The sequence below is a fragment of the Colletes gigas genome, unplaced genomic scaffold (genome assembly GCF_013123115.1).
Source record: "Colletes gigas isolate AHSC1104 unplaced genomic scaffold, ASM1312311v1 Colletes_gigas_Sc00009, whole genome shotgun sequence".
NCBI lineage: Eukaryota > Metazoa > Arthropoda > Insecta > Hymenoptera > Colletidae > Colletes > Colletes gigas.
The window spans coordinates 9075912-9083575 of NW_025106638.1; the positions used below are offsets into that span (position 1 = coordinate 9075912).

Genomic DNA, 7664 nt, shown 5'->3' on the forward strand with positions numbered 1-7664 from the left:
CCGTGATCCACTAACTTTTCACATGCACAAAGGGAGAAACATGATTTCTTTTTGTTGTTTGGGATTCCCAATCGCAAACAAACGTCGAGTAATTCGAGCAGAGAGGAATAGGAACAATTTCTGAGGCCAGACCACCCGACAGCCGCGTCACGCAGACCTCTACCCGGTTAAGTGCTCTTTAATGATCGCTCACATTTGTCGAATTTAATTCCGACCACTCGATTCCTAAATGCCGTTGGCCCGAGACGAAACCCGGCTGCCATTCAATCGATTCGTGTACAGGGTATATGTATATCTATAGCTGTATATTATACTTTCCATGGACGTTCGAGGGCCGTTCGGTTTCAGGATAGTCGTCGGCCGAAACGGAACTAAAAACCGATCGCGTACAGATAGAAAACGGGAACGAATTGATATCTTGACCCTGTTTACGAGCCATCCGGGCTGTTAGCATTCCGCGAGAATCAACTACAACCAGTGGTTCTTAACCTTTTCTTTGTTGAGGTCTTTGTTGAAACGACGCGACGTTTTAAAATATTAGTCAAATCGATTGCTTTTCAAACCGGTGATCCGATAGATTTCTTCAAAAATTGATCCACCACATAACGATGTGACGCAAAACGCGTATGTTTTTATTTATAAAAAATAAAATTATGAACAAATATCATCATTCGCCCGGTACTCTATCCTAGCAGAATGCTCTTCTACACTCTCCTATAAACTTTCGAGGCGATTGCTATATTACTTTCCGAGACATTTCGGTCGCCGGCTCGAGAAGTACTGTTTTAAGAAAAACGGCTTTAAAGTTTCAAGTGCGGTCCGATTTGTACTCGACGCGACCTTCTCTTCGAATGGCTCTACAGGTCTGAATTTTTCCGGGATCCCGACTTAAAACTTTACATCAACATTTACATCGATAAATAAACTTCTATTTTTTTTTGTTTGTTATTTCGATGAAAATTCTTTTCCTTTTAATCCTGCGATACGTTTGCTTGTTAGACGACGGTACGACTGACAAAATATTTTTGATTATGATAAAGTAATTGAACGTCTACGGGCAGTGGCGTAGCAACAACGTGTAAATTGGCCCTTTGGTCACATTGTGGTTGACACGGCTGACGCAGAGGATTATCGGAGGTTTACCCTCGTGTTTGATCGACTGTCTTTCTCGCTGGTCTTTTTTCACGGGGAAGACAGTGTATCAAACCTGAGGGTAAACCTGAGGATAAACCTCCAGTAAACCGCCAGCGTGCTATTTATTATTGCTCGGTTCGCGAGCTAACAAGGAAAACACACGAGCGTGGAAATCGCTTTCGAAATGCTACACTGTGGAAATTCTACAACAATAAAACAAAACATTTATTCGTGAGAAGTGGATTATACTGTAACCGATCGGACATTGGGCGTCATTTTATCCTGAATCTGAATTTAATTCTTGCGTTGTCGCATTTGTACAATTCATTTGTAGAATCGTTATTTACTAAAAGTTACAACTTAACGATTCCGAAATAAAATGTCCAAGAGTCGAAATGGACCCTCAGAGGGTTTGAGAAAAAATTATATTTTTCCTACCGTGACGGATTAATCGCACGACGTTTTAATACGAAAATCGTATAATTACGTTCCACGCGCGGAGAAATAAATTAGAAACGGCGAGATTAGCATTCTGCTGTCCAGCTTTTTGGGATTTCCGGCCACCGTGCAGGTTCGTAGCTCGATGATCCTATCTGCCGACATGTCTCGCAAGTTACGAACGTCACGGCGAGCAAAAATGTTTAAAGGCTATTTCCCAAGGTATTTTCACCATTTTTATTCGTCTAAACGAAAGCATACTACGCCATTTTATTGTATCAAAAAAGTTATTTTTGGCCGGTTTCTTCTAACGATAGTAAAAATTCGCATTAGACCAAGCGTTGGACGTACAGGATGTCCCTTAAAATTAAGTAAGCAAGATTTGTGTTCCTGCACTTTTCAAATAAATTCAAACCCTGCAAAACGATGACTTAAATACCGCCTAATTCCACGTGTACTAAAAGATATATAAATTTCATAAAAATCTCTGACCTTTGACGGAAGAAAGCGATCGATTTATCGCGAACTGACCTATCTACCATTTAAAGGCCACGTACGTAACGAGCTGTGCAACGAAATGTACAACAATGTTGCTACGACCGTTGAAACGACAATTGGAAAGTGTCTGGGAACGTTGTACGAGTGTCGTAGGACGTGGCCGTGTTAGATGGCAGCACGGTGCTCCCGTAAAACATGGCGTGCTACAGATTTGATGAACGACAGCTTGGACCGGGCACAGCTGTTCAACGAACATTTCTTTCACGATTCGTAGAACTTCCACCTTACTAAATATCCTAATATAACTGGACAATGTTTCTTCGGCAATTAATCTACTTCCTACCACTGTATCTTCTTTTGTAATTTCATCTCTAATTAGTACCATTCATCTTAATTCTATAACTAACCTTGAAATGCATATCAAGTTTGAATAACTAGTCCGTAATAAATTTATAGTATAATGGCATTGTATGTGTTTTTAAGCTATGAAATACATTTACTCTTAAGCTATAGAATATATGTATGCATGCAGTGTCTTTACTAAATAAATATACTTGTAAACTGTACGATTGCTTGTATATGAGCTAAAGGAATATTTCAAGGAGGTTAAAATCACTTATTCGAATCTTTTCTAAAGAATTTTTCAACTCGAAATAAGAGACGTAAAATTTCGATAACGTTTCCACGTGTGACCGTCGTGGACATCGTACATGGCAAGGAACGAACTCCCAGAAAGTAATTCACGGACACTGTTTTCAATTTCAAACGTCGTTTCACGGGACGTTAGCCGAGTCGCGAACGCACATTTCACGCGTGCACAACTTGACTCGATTCAAAGCCCAAAAGATTCCCCTCCATTGCTCTCCTCCCACCCCTCCTAATCTCTACACCCTCTTTTCGCGCAGCATCGCATCCTGAGTTCGGCAATATTTTATCCGGAATTTCTCCAAACGAATTTTTATTTCGAACACGTCAAAACGAATTCACATTCGAAATAAACTTTCATTCCGAACACGTCAAAACGAATATTTCATTACGAATGATACGTGAAATTGAATATTCTATTATAAACGATACTTGAAATTGAATATTTTATCGAGAATGATACGACAAAATGAATTTGTATTCGAAATATGTATATCAAAATAAAATTTTATTCCGAATCCTATTACGAATAAATAAATTAGTACTTGTTCGTGAGACTACGATATTTTTGTCTTAATTTATTATAGTTGTAAGGTTACGGATGTGTTATACAGAATTTTTTTAGAAACCTGAACAACGGCGTTTGACGAACCTAATAAATTGATCGATCCCATGACAACATCTATAATATGTGGGGAGAAGGAAAATTGATTATTGTACTTTACACCAAGATCGTAGATACTGTCAATAGACTTTAACGAGTATTATTGAGTGGATAGCAGTATACTTAAGTATGATGCCTACAAGTGGCTCTCGTTGGATGGTACTTGGATACGTTAATATGGAGTCTATTGTTTACACATCGTGTAGACACTTTACGGAGATCAATTCAGAGCATATTAGATTTTCTATTCGCGTTCTTGACCTTGAAAGATAGTTTACGATCAACTGCATTAGGTAAATGTTTGTCATCGGTTAATAATAATAGCTACTAATTTGAACCTCGAGAACGCTACTACTTTTATTTGCTTACAATAGATAAGTTTGATCCTATTCTTACCACCGGAAAAATAGTGATGAATTTTTCCCAATTACTACGTACCAATACTATATTAAAGTTTTCTCAACCACTTTTTATGAAGAGTTAATAATATTGCTTGATTTAAACTTCTATAATTACTATAATATGGGTGATTAACCCAATTACGGCTGACGTCGTGCGTGAAAGATTTAGTAAATTTTGTTGTTCTATTTTTGTTATATTAAGTACATTAGACCGACGTTCTACATATAATAGAAGGAAGGCTCGTTTTAGGATAGATACTTGAAACTCTACTCCGCTTAAATTTATTTTACCTAAACTATTTATGGTGAAATATTTTTAGAAAATTATTGGAAGCAACCCTCGTATAATTTTAGAACGTCGCCATCGAGAAGCAACGGTGTGAAGAAGAATGATATTAGTTACACACATACAATTTACTAATTTTTTTCATACTGTGCGTTATCGTTAGAATATAGAGAACCTTTGTTTCCAAAAAAAGCCACGTAAGATTGGTAGCATTAATGACCTTAAATCCGTATATCCTGTGAAAATTAACCCTTGTCTGTTATCAGAGTTGGATTTAATACCAGCCTATCGTTGATTCTCGCCCTTTACTCTACAGATACAGTGGATGGCCAAATTATTAGTTACACGTGCTAGAAATGCATTCTGATCAATTTGAACCTATCTCATATATTAAAACATACATACATAGGGTGTCTCGTAAAACGTCAGGAAATCATCACTAACATAGCAAGTTACAATGTAAGCTACGATTATGTTAATTTATCTACGATTATATCTAATTAATAAAAATGTTAAACTGGGGAGAAAGTTGCTTACTTTAAAAAATCGCCCTTTTCGTAGCTGAGTAAAAAATTTCTTTGACCGTACTGCCAACGGATAGCTTAATCGCATACAAAGAGTTAAAGTTATTATAATTCAACGCATTCAGCACAAATTCCTCGCATTTATCTCGTATAAACTAGCTGTTTCTACGTCGACAACACGTCACAACTATAATCCCTTGCGAAACTACGATTAATATCTCCGGGTAAATGCAGAATCATGGCTGAATTATTATTCTTATACGAATTAATTAATTGTCATGTCGGGGGTGTCCTGACATTTAATAATAAATTCTCTTGAAACAGTCCCCATAATTTTATATCGAGCACTATTTAAATATTAACGGTAATAAATTAAATTAAAATCTTGATCCGTTCTCCTTTGAAAATCAGACTCTAACAGATTGTCTAGGCACTTGAAGACGTTCTATGGTTTATGTTACTATTTATAAGAGGGTGTTAATTTATCTACGATCAAGTAACAGTGGGCTGTTTATGTTAATTCTTTGCACCCTTAAAACTAACCACTTGGAGACCCTCTGCAAACGGGATTAATTTAACTACAATTATGTCAAAAGTTTAAAGTTCGACAAAGAGTTGTACGATCCAAAAAATTGCCAACATATTTCCGGGATAGGACACATATTTATCTATTCCACTATCTTACGTCAACAAAACGTAAATTAACTGTCGTATGACCAAAAATTGTGCAAATTAACGGTTATTGTTGGCCATAAACAATTATTTTCGATCTTGCTACCATAAACACGCAAACGGGGACCGTTTTTTTAGGGACACCCAGTACACACGGTACTCTTCGGTGAAAGCAATCGTCAAGGCAGTCGGCGAAAAACCGGCGATCGAAAGATAATCGCGATGGCGGACGCACAACAGGATCTGTATCGAGGCTGGAAGGATCTTCCGCGGGGGGAGGGGTAGGACGGCGAATTCTTGTTTTTTCTCCGTCTTTCGTTCGCAGTTGCGCAATCTTCCCCGGGGTGCTTTGAACGCTCGCGATCCGGTTGTTACACCGTTCCACCCTCTCTTCCCACAGACACATCCCCTCGACCTCGAGAGTAGTCGGCCGATCGCGTCGAAATTCCTTTTTCCGAACCTACCCCGACCATCCTCCCTCCCACTGCCAATCCATCCTCTCTCTTTCTCTCTCTCTATATATATGTATATATATATATATATATATATATATGTCTCTCTCTATCTCTCTCTTCGTAGAGAGTGTTTACTCGCGTGTTCCGAGTTCCGTCAGTGTCGCACGCTCTCCAGCAAACAGATCGATCTTTTCTGCCCGCCACGGCGCCGATTTTCCACCCCCGATATCCCCCAGGTGATCCGGGCGAGAAGCCACGGATAACCCTAGCCCGTAGATGATATTTTCTGTTACTTACATGTCCAAGGATCGGCCACGTTGAACGACCGGCCTTTAAGGTACTCGGTACTCGTCTTGACTCGCGTGCAGAGCGTCCTCAGACCCGGTGTGCACAGGCTCCGGGGCTCCCGGACGACCCAGGAGTCACAGCCGCGTCGTCCTCTGACGGGCGTCGGTCCTCTCGATCCTCATTCTTGCCGTCACTGGCTCACGTTGCACAAGCACAAGTCCGTCGTACGATCTTTTCCCCCCCGTGTTCGTCGTCGGATTGGCCGACGTGTCGAGGAGCCCCGGTTACGTCGCGTATCTCGACGACGCGACGAAGAGAGAACGAGAACGAGAACAACCCCCTACTCTCTCTTTCCTCGTTACTCCTTGTCACTGGATGATCAACCCCTTGTGTGTCTGTCTCTCGAGGGCGAGACGAGAGAAAACATACGGACGGGAAGGGCGGCGCGAAACGAGACGCGGAGTGCCTCTACCCTCGCGGATCCGCCGGTTGATCCCCGGAACGAGCGACGAGCCCGCGAACCAGCTAACCGGGCGGACGCGGGTCCAGGTTCGGGCACCCAAGACACTCGTAGAGGCGACGGGAACGGAACACGACACCAGAGAGCTGGTACGGACGAACGAGGCGGCTCGGAACCACCGTCGAAGGAGTAGGAGTGCGAACAACCACGGCGGAGAGGAGGGGGAGATGAAGAGGGGCTACGCGGCGACGGAGGGCTAGGGTGGGGGAAACGATTTGGGGGCGGCGGACGCGGCGAGAGGGCGGCTCGCAAGCCCGGTGGTTGTGCTTGCTCGGTTGCTTGGTTGCTTGCCTGTCTGGCTGGCTGTGTCTGTGCCTGTCCGCTTGCCTGCTTGCCTGCTGGCCTACCTGGCTGCTGCCTGTGCTACGCCAGCTCCTCGCTTTTGCTCGCCTCTGACTGTGCTTCTACCCTCTATCTCCGCTTCCTACCTCTGTCTCTTTGGCTGCGCAGGACCCGCCGCGACCCGGCCAAACCCAGACCCAGCGTGTAGGTACCGCGGGCTCGCGTTCGAGGTAGCTCCAGCCACCCCAGCTGCTACATCCCCTCCAACCGTTGAACCCCTTCCCGCCAGTGACGTGCAACGACACCGATGGGCCACCGCGCTGTGGCGAGTCTCTCGAAAATCCGTTGGTTCGACGGGTTTTTCTTCTTTTTTCTTTTTTTTCTGTACTTTTGATCACGCGTTGTACAGTCGGGAAGAAAAGTAAACGGACGGGGTGAAATATCAGGTCGTCCCGCAAGTTCGTTCTCCACTCGAACTTATCCTTCTTAAGCTCATTTTTCAGTATATAATTTAAACAAACTATTTTTTACAGAGTCGTCTGTACAATGAAATTCGCCATAAAAAATATAAAATTCGTTCGTTTATACGTTTCCGATATTTTTAATCGTTTGCGACATGTAGGAGTAAATACGTTTCAGTGCCTCTATTCTGAGGGCGGATTTCACCCCCTCAACGCGGACGATAAAAAAATATAACAGTCGAATATTTTTGGTCGATCTGCCAGTGTGCCAAATTTCATCGGAATTAGCGATTGACAGAAAAGATTGACAAGTCGAGCATCACGAACTTATGAGACAACCTGATAGCTATCGACGGAGATTGATTCGATTGTTTTCAAATTGACGATAAAATTTGT

General features: G+C 42.1%; 1 protein-coding gene across 1 annotated transcript in view; it reads right to left on the reverse strand.

Annotated features, from left to right (window-relative positions):
* Window positions 1-6193, reverse strand: part of LOC122397156 — a 76052-nt gene extending 69859 nt beyond the window's left edge. Inside the window, exon 1 of the mRNA XM_043396097.1 lies at window positions 6015-6193. The gene's annotated coding sequence lies outside the window, so the exon portion shown is untranslated. The remainder of the gene's footprint in view (window positions 1-6014) is intronic.
* Between the last annotated feature and the right edge of the window lie 1471 nt (window positions 6194-7664).